The sequence below is a fragment of the Haliotis rubra genome, unplaced genomic scaffold (genome assembly GCF_003918875.1).
Source record: "Haliotis rubra isolate DU_JTF1 unplaced genomic scaffold, ASM391887v1 Scf736, whole genome shotgun sequence".
NCBI lineage: Eukaryota > Metazoa > Mollusca > Gastropoda > Lepetellida > Haliotidae > Haliotis > Haliotis rubra.
Window position 1 is genome coordinate 67,479 of NW_025767453.1, and position 13,790 is coordinate 81,268.

The 13,790-nt window shown below is 46.8% G+C and overlaps 1 protein-coding gene across 1 annotated transcript in view; it reads right to left on the minus strand.

Annotated features, from left to right (window-relative positions):
• LOC124259772 (ubiquitin carboxyl-terminal hydrolase MINDY-3-like) overlaps positions 1–13,790 on the minus strand; it is a 60,991-nt gene that overhangs the window by 32,634 nt on the left and 14,567 nt on the right. The window lies entirely within an intron of this gene.

The window sequence follows — 13,790 nt, forward strand, 5'->3', positions numbered from 1 at the left end:
AGCCATAACTCATAATAGTTGTAAACCAAAATCAGTAAAATCTAAATATTTTTTATATTTGTATACTTATCCTGCACTACTTACTTCCTGCACTTATTGCTTACGGCTCGAAAAAACGTAGAACTGCAATTACTTCCTGGTCTCGGCTGCTACTCGTCTGCGCATGTGTCACCGGAAGGTGACGTCAGCCACCTCAGATTATTGCCAGAAATCCCACAGATGGCAAACAAAGCAGGGGAGGTAGCTGATAGCGCAGGGTGGGCCCTTATCATAAGTAATGCAGGATAAGTATACAAATATAAAAAATATTTAGATTTTACTAAATTTTTAACTAATCCTGCACTACTTACTTCCTGCACTTTATCCGACAGGCTGGAAGGTGGGCGTGTCATCTGAGGGATCGCCTCGCTTATATAATCGCGGGCCAGCTCAATCCGCAAATCCCATGCTCGGTAAGCATCGGTAATGCGCCTAGAACAGAGAGCGAATCAGCGAGTGACGATCAGGCAGTGGTAATTCGCAAATAAGAATAAATGAAAAGAACCACTAATTTTAAAGCCGGCGAAGCTTAAGGAATGCAGTAAAAAGCATGGACTTGAAAACACAAGTATAACTCCTTAACTGACATACCTAGTTGTTTCTGAAGAAAACAACACATTCACCACATGGTGGTCCCTGGGAAGAAAACACAAGGCAGGAGGGTCACTTTCTTCGGGGGATGGCGAGTTGCTGAGCAACCACCAATGGTCCGAAGCTGTGGACATCGTTTAACGTCCTTGACAGCCATGTCACGCAATAATGACTGGCAAAAACTGTGTCCGACCTCCAGAAACAACCTTGCATAATGGACGACACAGTACAATTACTGTGAAGCGCCATAGTCGAAGCAAGCGCTCGAATCTCGTGTGGATGAGAGGATGTAGGAGGGTCAAGCCCAGCTGCTTTATAATCCTGAAGAATGGTCGTTCTCAACCATAAGGCAATTGTGTTTTTGCTGACATCTGATTGTGACGAGCGGGGTAGGGGAAGAAATAACTGTTTCCGTGTACCACTGACGCCTTTGGTGCGGTCAATGTACGTTTTGAGCGCACAAACCGGACATAAGAACAACTCAGTATCGTCTTCAGTGCCAACAATAGATGATAATGGCGGAATGGAAAACTGTCGATCAGGTTGACCTGGTAGTTGATTTTTAGCGATGAAATCCCAACACAAACCCAAATGTACAGAACCATGACGACTACGCTCAAACTTGAACCTAGTCATGTCGTGGGCGTGAATCTCACTCACTCTAGTCGCTGTCGCTAAAGACAAAAGGAAAGCCGTCTTCCTGGATAAATCAGCGAGGGAAGCGTTCTCAAGTGATTCATAAGGTGCACCACGTGGATGGTCTAAAACAGTGTTGAGATTCCATGCAGGCGGTCGAAACTTCAATTTCTGGTCTTCAAGTTTGAACGAACGAAGCATGGCCTGTAATTCTGGGATTTTGGAAATCCTTCTGTCAGTGGGAACCGCTAAAACTGAGCTAATTGCCACCAAATACGTGGCATTGGTGCCTCCCTTCAGACATCTGGACGTTCGGAGATAAAGTAGGAAATCTGCTATGAACTGAGGAGATGCTTTCAGCGGATCCTGCTTCCTGGTAACACAAAATCGTTCAAACGACTGCCACTTGTCGTCATACAAGTGTCTAGTAGAAGTTCTGTGCGCCGTCGCAATGGCATTGGCTGCTCTGGCCGAAAACGCCTCAGCACTTTCTGTAAATGGTCCATGCGTGCAGATTGAACCGATCTGGAACAGGATGCGGAAGATGACTGTGAGGGTGCACGAGAACGTTCCTCCACGTGGGTCTATGCCTCCTCCAGCACCGGTTCCTATCCTGTCTAATGTGTCAGCCCCTGTGCCTACGCCAACGTCTCCCGTTGCTTCCATGTCTTCGGCAGGTGACCATACGTCTTCTCAGGCGTCGTCTCAACGTAGCCGTTCTCCCCTGCCGTTTCGTTCACCGTCCTCAGAGAGAGACTTTGCCCCAGACTATGAGGAGGACATGGGATCTAATCACCTTGGTTTTGATCACGTGTTTGACTGGATTGCTGATTGTTCGGTAGCCTCAGTCCCTGCAACCTGATGTTGCAAAGTCGCTTACTATTTGGGACTCGCCTTCCTTAATGTTACCGACACATGAGGCGGTCAGGGAGATTCTATCTACACTTGATGAGGATTTCGCGGGGATGTCTCTCAATCCAACTATTAAAGCGCCTAGAGTCCGACGTGATGACTATCCTATTCATGGCTTGGACTTTGCCCAGACAGTGGCCGATGAACGAAACGGCAGGGGGGAACGGCTACGTTGAGACGACGCCTGAGAAGAAGACCTATGGTCACCTGCCGAAGACGTGGAAGCAATGGGAGACATTGGCGTAGGCACAGGGGCTGACACAGTTGACAGGATAGGAACCAGTGCCGGAGGAGGCATAGACGCCGTAAGCGTCGGAGGTGGCAGAGGTGGCAAAGGCGCTGATGTTCCTAGAGGCATAAATGGCATAGGCGCTGAGGTACCAGCTTGACCTTATAAAAAAGTCAAGAGAGTGCTGAGCATGGACACATCAAACTGCTGTTGGCCGTATGACGTCTGCATCATAGACGCCTGAGGCATTGGAAAACCTGTAGACGGGTGATATGCATAAGACGCCTGCCCCGGGAACACTGGAAAGGACTGCAAGACAGGAGCCTGGGGCGCCTGACACGGCGAAAACTGTTGACCCATCTGCCGTTGCGGTGACAACATCGGCAACCATGTAGGAGGCGAAGGAGCGCCAATCGCCCAAGCACCAAGCGCCCAAGCGCCAGAGCTCCAAGCGTCGAAGCACCAAATGCTGTAACGCACGGTGACATAAGAGGCGAGGTCATCATCTGGATGCTGGTGACAGACGCACTTGGAGAAACAGTGGACGCTGCAACACTGGATGTAGATGTAGCGGTCGTCAAGACCAGCGTCGAGGTAACGCTACCCATAGTAGAAAACATATTCTTCCGTCGCTGTTGCCCTAGGCGCTTCCTAGAAACCTGGAGATAAATGGAGAAACCCTTGGGTGAAAGAACAGTGTAGCTGGCACATTTATGGCCAAAGGAACATTGATTGGTACAATTCAAACATCGGGGATGAGGGTCTTTAAGAGACTTCCCACCCTTACAATGTATACAACTTGCGCTGTACATGGATCTGCAATAAAGCAGAAAATCCAGTGAACGCACATAAAACATTACAGACAATGGTCATGAATACAACAGCATAATTAAGAACAACGTCTCAAGGAACTGAATGATAAAGAGACCATAATTCAGACATAATAAAATATACCACTACTGTATGGTATAATACATAAGCATGAACCAAATAAAACACAACGACTACAAATACGGCGAAGTGTTGAAATGGTGAAGTGATAGAGTAATGACGGGACCGTGTTATAAGCAAACGACATCACTAAACAGAACTACTTAACTAAAATAACAAGAGAAAGTGAAAGATAATACCTACACTTCTCGTAGAAGAAAAGATAATAATTCACACAAAGTCAGTTTATTAACCACACACAAAAAAAATCCCGTAGGATACAATGAAAAGCTGGCAACCCACACGTCTAGCGAGGCGTGCGAAAGCAATAATCTGAGGTGGCTGAGGTGGCTGCGCATGCGAAGACGAGTAGCAGCCGAGACCAGGAAGTGATTGCAGTTCTACATCTTTTAACATCGTCTGGCAAGCCACGCTTTTCGAGCCATAAAGCAATAAGTGCAGGAAGTAAGTAGTGCAAATTTGGTTGTTCCCATAGCAACACAAGTGCAGAAAGTAGAGAAAACCTCACTGACAGGCGGGAGGGAGTTCTTCTGATTAGGGTGACTATTAAGGGGGATAACAACTATTGCGATAGCCATTGTCTATTGCGACCAACTATTGCAACACTATTGCAATAGTTCTTTCTCCTTGAATTGTCTCATTTGAAGTCATTTCCCAAAATAATGTATAGTTTATATGAAATAAAAACAAGTTGAAGCAGTTTCAGTCTCTTTTAATAACTGACAAGAAACTTGAAACCCGGATCAAGTAAACAGTTAAAACAAACTTATTCACAATTTCAAACTCCGAGTCGCATGCTGTGTTTGCTTAAGATGTAACAGGGGTGGATAACTCTAAATCAAAGCAAACGAATCTGGGTACTTCCTGTACTTTGTGCTGAGCAATAGACTCAACAATTGCAATCCATCAGTAGTAATAGAGGGGGTGTGGGGTGTGGGGGTGTGTGGGGGTGGGTGGGTGGGGTGGGGGTGGGGTTTTTTTTAAAGAGATGTGTATGTTTGGGTTTTGCCGCATATGCGGCTTAGAGACTTATTTTTATGAAATAAGTTCCCCGGCCCCCCTTAAAAATGGCGATGGTCCATTGAGAGGCATCCTTCGTTGTGCCGCCAGCCTAGACCCAAAGTTCCGAATATCCGTTCCGTAATCCAGCGACGCGAGTTCGAGACGTGTATCGGCGGAAACTTTTGCAAGTGAAACAAGCACCGTCGTTGCTAAGTTAAACAAGATGGTCGTCCAGCCTAGTAACGCCAGGCCTGCGTCAGAAATTTTCTCTGGCTGTGGCCTGTCACGCGGGTATTGAATAAAAAGCAAGGCACACAGCCGTATTAGGGTTGCTGGTTGGTTGTAGCGAAAATGATGTTTGAAACCAGACGCTGAAAACATTTTTAAAAGCCACAATCAATTATTTTAAAATCAGGTTACATAAGCTTGGAAAGCGTATGAGTTATATATAGCAATTTTAAATCTACAAAAAACAGTTTGCTTGATGTGCATTGATATAAACTGTAGCTGTTGCCTAGCTGCTCTCGTCTGACTGCCTACGGTCGGGTTGACCTAATGTGGGTTTCTTGAAAAGTAGTAGTATGATGAGGGTTTATTTTTTTTTACTAGGTTATGTTTACATCAACAAAACAGTTTAAGGTGAATCTTTGATGAGATCTTTGTTCTTGGTAAGGAAGGTTTGAATGATTTGTTGTTGACCCTGTTCTATGAGCTTTTTCTTTCTCATCTTAGCCTATGTTTTCGAGTCTTGGTTCAAATCTCTTCTTTCATTCGGTGGTATTTCGCGATTTCCGACATCACCAAACGAACCTCTTCCTCCGAGATTTTGCTATCGGTGATCGCGGTGGAAATATGATCGTCGATCATGTTTAACTTGGCTTAGGCCAGAACCCTGATCTCGTCATGCTTCAGCGTCTTCCGTTGCAGACGACGTGAAATGAACTTAAGGGCTACTCCCGCCAGCCCCGATACCCTGACGGTTATTTCTAACCCGAGGACGACGGGTGTGGCCACGATGGTGGATAATAAGCCAACGCCTGCTACGCCTAATCCCACGCTAACTGCCACGAGAGAAGTATCAACACCGTCGATGGCATTGACGGCTCGATGGTATTTTTTGTGCAATCCGAGTCGCATGTCGCGTTCTCATTCCAATTGGTGTTTAATTTCGCTGATCTGTCGCAAATGAAAACCATCCACGGTTTCGAGCGTTTGAGCCACTTCGTCCATGGCCAGATACAATCCCATCTCGAGTATATTATAAGTTAGGAAATAAGCTTCAATTGGTCCTCCGTCAATATTTCATTAATATATTAATAGCTAATGAGGTTGAGATTGTCATATAAATAAACCCTGGATACTACAATGGATTTCGTGGTATCAGGAATACGAACAAAAACTCCCACCAGGCTGGTCGTGGGAACTGTTCCAGGTTGTATATAAATACGGCAACGTTGATGTTTATGTTCGCTAACCCAGCGTATGTTTAACCCATCCAAAAGGGTCACCTCATTTTCGGGGGCATTTCGAAGATAGCATTCTATAATCAGTGTTGAATGTAATTTCATACTGAAATCTGGATTTATAAAATCAAATCGATATGGGGGAATACCAAACATCAGTGCGGCTTATGATCTGGTATTTGCAAAAGTTGTATCGAATGAGGTGCTGGAGAGGCAGTCGTCCAAATAATCCCTTTATTTTTTATTTCGATGACGTAACCATTATCATCTAAACTTATGTATGGGTAGATGAATTTAAGGTTAATAAACCAGTCAACTTTTAGTATCACCTCTCGTCGATGGTACACGCTGTTTTGTAAGTGCAATACGTACAAGGCGTTTTCCGTACCGGGTTGGTCGAATCCTCGCGTGTCCCCGAGATCGGAGAATGCGATGGTAGCCTGGTTTGACACGTTACTCATGGTGATTATACTCGTATTTGGGAAGAGCCTTCAATTGGTTCTCCGATAATTTTTCAAGCGTAAACTTTAAGCTGATGAGATGGATTTTTGGAGGTAAAAAAATCTTCGCGAGCGCGATTTTATTATCCAAGGTAATCGTGACATCTTTGAGACATGCGTAAGAGTTGACGTCTTTCTGTATATAAATGGAGCATACGTTATTTTGATGTTTTCAAGGCCAACGGAGGTATACTCCCAGTATAATATCAATATTTTGGTTGGGTGATGCCTCCCCGATAAAAAGTGTTGAATTGGTTGGAATCCCTTCTAAGACATTGGACACCTCTTCGAATTCAGGCACCAACTGTAAACTCATATTTCGCTATCCGGTCGATTCGCTAGCAAATGACCCGCTTTTCTAGGGATGAGGCTCACGAGCACACTCCTTCGTCGCGAGGGGACGTAAGACGCGATGAGAACCCCCTTATTGAGGACTTTCGTTAAATAATGATCCTTCGTTTCCGCAAAAACACATAGGGAGAAACGAGGGTGATATCGAGTAGCCAGTCGATTTGGGAGGAGATCAACGTCCATTGGTTATCATCGGTTAGGACGAACTGGTACAACATGTTTTTTAAGAGACCTCTGGTCTCGACATTGTCTAAATCGCCTAGATTGCCATCAGATGCCGGGACCATCATCCATTTGTTATTGTCATTGAAGACGAGATTGTACTGGGTGCTTTTTAAGAGACCTCTGGTGACGACATTGTCTAAATCTCCTAGGTTACCACCACCACTGCTCACTTCTTTTTGTCTGTAAACATTGTTTCTTAATTCTAATGCGTATACCGAGGTCGGAGATCGCTAGGTTGGCGCATTTTCTCACTCGCATGGCCGTTCCTGGACCCAAAGCTTGAGTCATGGTTGTTTGATGTGCAACGTGGCGCTAAGATAGCCGATATGTATGGGTTTATGTCTTATATCTAAAGCGGACAGTTTGAGTTCCGTGATGTTGCCCCGCATTAACTTTTTGTATTGTAAACGATTCGGTTCGACTGTTGTCGCACTTTTCTGTTTTGACGGGCACGCATCTCAGCAGCGTGGAAGGGCATTCGACTTAATGTTGTCCGTCGTGCTTACCCGATCGAGATGAACGAACACCTCGTGATAGACCACGAGGCTCGGCAATTTCAAACCCGTGACAGTGTCTCGGGGTTGTACGTTGTTCGACGGAAACCCGAGCGTTCTCGCCAAGGGCCTACCGAATCAGATGGGTTTTTCCCCATTTGTGAACATCAGCGTGCCATTCGACTCATTGAGTTTGAGGCTGGCTCCCATGGAATATTTCGTCGTGGAGCATGCACACGCTGTAATAACTGTCGGACAACTCATGGCGATTGTCATCGATGAATAGCCTGTTGTTCCCTTGACGTTGACTGATGTTCGCCCATCGCGGGTAGTAAGTGAGATCGCAGAGAGCGACTTCGAGGTCTCCCGACGTGTTATCGATCGCGTGCAGCAGTAAAACGGGCTCGTCGTTCGTGATTCCCGGGAGCGTGACGTACATGTTACACATATACGGGACACTGCGGTATACTTTCAATATGGCTACACCCAAGTACAAGCCGGGAGTGATTTAAAAGAAAAGCGATAATTTAAGTGCTACAGATCTCATGCACATGAAGATCGTGGTGGATGAAAAGGAGGGTTCCCACTTTCGAGCTCGATTTATTGATGTATTGGAAAAGTATAGGCTTTCGGTCACGAATGTCAAGGCAGTACACACATGGTTTCACAACCCAATGCAGTTCTGGCAGAATCAATCCAATTTCGCCGTGTGGTGCGTGATGACAGGGTGCGGCGTGACCTTGAACGACACGTGTTGTGATGCGCTGAGTCGGTCCGTGTTCTATTTCAACGTGTATTACCAGATCAGACGCATCCTGAAAGAGATTGGCACACCGCTTCCGCAGGACAAGGCGTGGGATGCGTCGAACAATCCGTACGATCGGCGGGCTTACAAATGGATTTGCGGTGAATTCAAAATCGATCCGAACACGGATTGGCGTATACCGGTACGAACCAAGGGTTGTGTATTCCCTACAGTGATGGACTTCCCGTCAAAGAAGCCAGCGCTGCTTTGTTAAAAAAAGATATCCTACTAACACCGGCCTATGTTCTGGGAAGTAATGAATGGAGAGATGATCGCATGAACTTTACAGGTCAAGGTAGAATTCCTTTCACCATCCAAAAAGTCGAGCAGCCCCCATACGTTGAAGACGATTGTAAACATATATGCTGGACACGTTGAAAGGGTTCTCTCGCGCGGATACCGTACGGTTGAACGATTCGATTCGAACATACGTGTTGGCGCTCAGTCGCATTGACGTTCCGGCATCGTGGGTCAAGGGACGGCCTACTACGCACAGAAACAGTTTGTGTCGAACTTCGAGGACGCCATCGCCAGACCGGTGGATTTACCAAGTGCCAATCCGGCGTTACCAGGACACGTTGGAATACGCCGATCAGAAACAGGGCGTCAACCCCGATGTCAACGTGATTCACGCCCCACTGCCCACGCGTACCGGCGAAACGGGTACCCCCGGAGCCGCCCAGCCCCACGCCCCACAACGGCGGTCGAACATCAGCAACACCTCGACAGCAAAACGGCGCTCATGGTCGGTGGGATCGCCATCGGATTGTGTCTCATTTGGATAAAAGTTCTTTAACGGCGACGTACAGCAGGCCGGCCACGCCAACGACAACTGTCCACAGGTTCTGGCCGAGCCACGTGACCATTTTTGACAAAAAGCAAAATCAAGCAACCTGCTAGGCAAAATCAAGCAACCTGCTAAGCAAAGTTAAATGTATACCTCCTATAGATTAAAAACCATGAGGACGTTTGAAAATCGACGTGTTGTTTTACCTGACATTCATCGCGTTCTGTTTGGGTTATGTCGGATTTTATTATATTAGATTTAAAAACAGATTGATGTATTACAAGATGGAGTTGGACCACATGCTCGTACAAATGATATCCGAGGAGGACTGACTGACTGAGTTTGGTTTTACGCTGCTTTTAGCAATATTCCAGCAACATCACGGTGGGGGACACCATGGGCTTCACACATTGTACCCATGTGGGGATTCGAGCCTGGGTCTTCGGCGTGACGAGCCAACGCTTTAACGACTAGGCTACCCCACTGCCCCGATATCCGAGGAGGAGAAGGAAAGTGAAAATGATCATGTCAGGGATAAACGAGAGAGACTCGTGGCCCTCATCGTGGGTGGGAAGTGGAAACAATATTTGGGCGAAAACATGACCACCGATAAAATGTCCGAGGGGGACATCAATAAACTGTACGCAAGATACGAATCCCGATTCAGTGCCGAAATGACGAAAACCATAGGGTCACTTCGTCTCTGCTTCCAATTCCACCGGCACGTCGACCTTATTTGTGCGAAGATTTCGACGCGGATCCGTTTATCGGTCACGCCTTGAACACCCTCAGTTGCGAGTTGTATCACCGATACGGTGTATTCTTAGCTCCCATCACCGCGGCGAGGCACTGCCAATGTAAACATAAAAGTCTGACTACTGATATACGAGATGACAGAGCCGAACACCTAAACAGCTCCTGCGATAGAGGAGGAGACCCCCCACCGAGTGAATGATACCGTCACGAAGAAACCCAAGAATCCAAAAGAAGTAGCCGCCGGTAAAAAAAGGGGGTTAGCTAAGCATCATAAACTGACCCCGCCGTGGATTCCGTATGCCGTGGCAGCCACTGTCGTGGGTATCACCGCGGTCGTATGGCTCCCTCAACAAAAGACACCACCACCACCACCGGTGGTGCCCCCACTGACAAAACCACAATTAGAGGTAAACCCACACGTTATGTTATAGTCATGTCTAACCCTGACGGAAAAACGTTCCACAACGACGCGTATCACGCTGCCGTGGTCAGCGGGCTGTCCATAGGCTACACTCGATTGAGCAAAATGATCACCAAACAACCGTCACCCAAACTCGATTTCAACCTGCAAGACATGGGCATGCTCGTGCTCGACTTGGGACTGGCGATGGCCACCAAAGAGATGCGCCGGATTAGAACAAAGGCTACATCCTAGAAGTGGATTTGGAGTATCCCGTAGCATTGCACGCTGCTCACAACAGCTATCCGCTGGCTCCCGAACGGTGAACCGAGACTGGATGTCGGACTATCAACTAATGTTGCTTGGGAAAAATAAGCTGGCCAACGTGGAAAAACTCGTTCAAAACTTGATGCACAAGACCAAGTACGTGGTGCACTATCGGATTCTGCAACTGTTCTTGTCGCTGGGCATGAAGCTGACCAAAATACTTCGGGTGCTGCAATTCGATCAAAGTCCCTGGATGGAACCTTACATTCGGCTGAATACCGAGCTGAGAAAACAGGCTGTCAGCGACTTCGAGAAAAACCTCTGCAAACTGATGAACAACTCGGTGTTCGTTAAAACCATGGAAAACTTGAGAAAACGGGTGACGGCCAAACTCGTGCGATCTCACGAGGAAGAAAAACTCAGGAAACTCATAGCCAGCCCGGCCTTCAATTGAAGCTAGCTATTCGATAACGACTTGGCATCGCTACACATTAGCAAAAGCCGCATAAAGCTCAACCGGCCCATCTACGTGAGGATGAGCATCCTCGACCTCTCCAAACATCTCATGTACAACTTTCATTACAACCAACTCAAGCCACAGTACGGCGATCAATGTGAAGTGCTGTACACGGACACGGATTCACTGCTCATGGAAATTCGTACCGAGGACATGGCGAAACACCTGCACCTGTAGGACACCAGCGATTACCCCCCAGACCACGCCCTACACAGCACGACCAATAAAAAGGTCCTCGGCAAGATGAAGGACGAATGCGCCGGCACACCAATCGCCGAGTACATCTGCTTGAGACCTAAGATGTAATCTATTAAGAAAGCCAATGACGACGAAATCAAAAAAGCCAAAGGGGTGAAGAAATACGTGGTGAAACGACACATCCAACACACTCTCTTCAAACAGGCTCTCTTCGATAAACACACGTTCAAACACCCCATGAATGCGTTGAGAAGCGACAAACACAACATCTACGGCATCACTCTGAACAAGACCTCGCTGTCGCCCCTGGATACCAAACGATGGATTGCGAATGATGGCATCCACACTTATAGCTATGGGTACCAACAGTTGACCTCGAAGCGTTGGGAGTTTCCGAGACCCCCAATAAAGGAAACTCCACCGATGCGTCGAGACAATTGAATGAACGATAGCGTGTATACATCATGGAGAAGATTTACTACAGCCCTCGGGGTTACTGAAAAGGTGTGAGCGCCATCCCGAAGCTAGCCAAAGCCACTCGTGTTGACGACCGTTGACGACCAAAGATTCGCCAAGGCCTTAGAACGCATCTACAAACACAGTCGCTTTGACCTGGCCAACCAAATTACAAGTAGCTCACTGAAGCCAAGCCATCGTTGAAAGATTCAACAGGACTTTAGCTGAGCGTTTGTTCGGACATCTGTATGCCCAAGAGATGGTCAACCCAGAAAAACGATCGACGGAATGGGTGGTACCGCAAGTGGTGTCGGCGATCAACAATGAAGTCACCCACCCCCGATAAAAGACACGTCAAAGCCATTCGAATGAAATCCGTGACGACCGAATCGGCTGCGCCATCGCGTCACGGCCAAGAGACGAAACTACCGGACCGGGTCGTCGTGAGGTATCTGTACTAGCCCAGTGAACTCGAAGGAGGGGATAAACGTTACGCCACAGACCCCGTATGGTCCATTAAAACTTACCACGTCGACCGAGTGGACATCAAAGACAACAAACCGAATTTGTATTACTTGCAAGACGGACCGGGTAGGGGATTCGTCCGAGAGGAATTGATGACAGTGCCTCACGACACGGTATTGCCCCCTTCTTATTAAAGATTCGTCTTATGTATCTCATTATCAACATGTGGAGATTGATCGAGAAATGGTTGTTCAGACACGTCCGGGTGGACGTCAGTGGCGATATTTACGCCGCCCTGCGTCGAGTTATAAGTTGAGGGAAATTCACCAGCCTGTACGATAGTTTAGGTCTCATGGGCACCGAACGGTTACAACATCTCATGGATACGTTAATCGATTATAGCCTGACAACCACCTACTCCGTAGCTTACTTGGACGAGTTCATGGCAGACCCACTCCACAAAGTCGTCGCCGAATATTACGGCTACATTTAAATCCAGTCCAAACCCCGTTTGCTTTCCAAGCTTATGTAACCCGATTTTAAAACAATTGATTGTGGCTTCTAAAAATTGTTTTCAGCTATAGACTGGTTCCCTTAAATTTTTTAACAGTGACCGGTTTTAAAACTGGTTTCAAACATCCTTTTCGCTACAACCAGCCAGCAACCCTAATACGTCTGTGTGCCTTGCTTTGTATTCAATACCCGCGTGACAGGCCACAGCCAGAGAAATACTCTGACATCAGGTCTAGACGGCGTTGCTAAGCTAGGCTGCCATCTTTGTTTGGCTTAGCAACGACGGGTCTGCCAGACCCGGCATTACTAGGCTGGATGGCCATCTTTGTGTAGCTTAGCAACGAGGGGTCTGGCAGGCCCGGCGTTACTAGGCTTGACAACCATCTTGTTTAACTTAGCAACGACGGTGCTTGTTTCACTTGCAAAAGTTTCCGCCGATACCCCGTCTCGAACTCGCGTCGCTGGATTACGAGTCCTACGCTCTACCATCACACCACCGGGTCTCCCGATCAGTCAATATTCGGAACTTTGGGTCTAGGCTGGCAGCACATCGAAGGATGCCTCTCGATAGACCATCGCTGTTTTTAAGGGGGGCTGGGGAACTTATTTAATAAAAATAAGCCTCTAAGCCGCATGTGCAGCAAAACCCCCCCTCTATTACTACTCCATCGATAGTTTGATGCATTGCTACAGCACTAGCAGACACAGGAGGAGCAGATGTTAAAGCAGATTAATGTTTCTCGCCAACTGTCTAATTACGAAACCAAGCTGCAGGCTGGTCAGCACCTGCTCTCTCGACAGTGACAGACATGGCGACTGGGCGACTCTCCACCTTGGCAGAATTTCTTCAACCTAGACAGTTGGACATTAGGAAGGGTGGATGACCGTTATTTGAAAATATCCCCAGTAGTTCTTGTCTGGTGTAAACGTTTTCAGATTTTCTTATGCCTGGATGGTATAATAACCGATCCAATTTGATCCTATGTCTGTGTTTTTTACCTCGATATCCAATTATGTCCTGTAAAAATATGATGTTTATTACCTGTGCTATGGTATTGAAAACACAAATTTTGATGCATATGACTCCGTAATCTAAACAACCCAAATTGCCATTGCTAGAATAATCGGAAAATTTTACTTAGGTAAATAGGTATATAGGTTTAACTAAAAAACTTGCTGTAACCGGTGTTTGGTGGTAAACCTACACATGTTACTTGTCATCATCCACTTGAT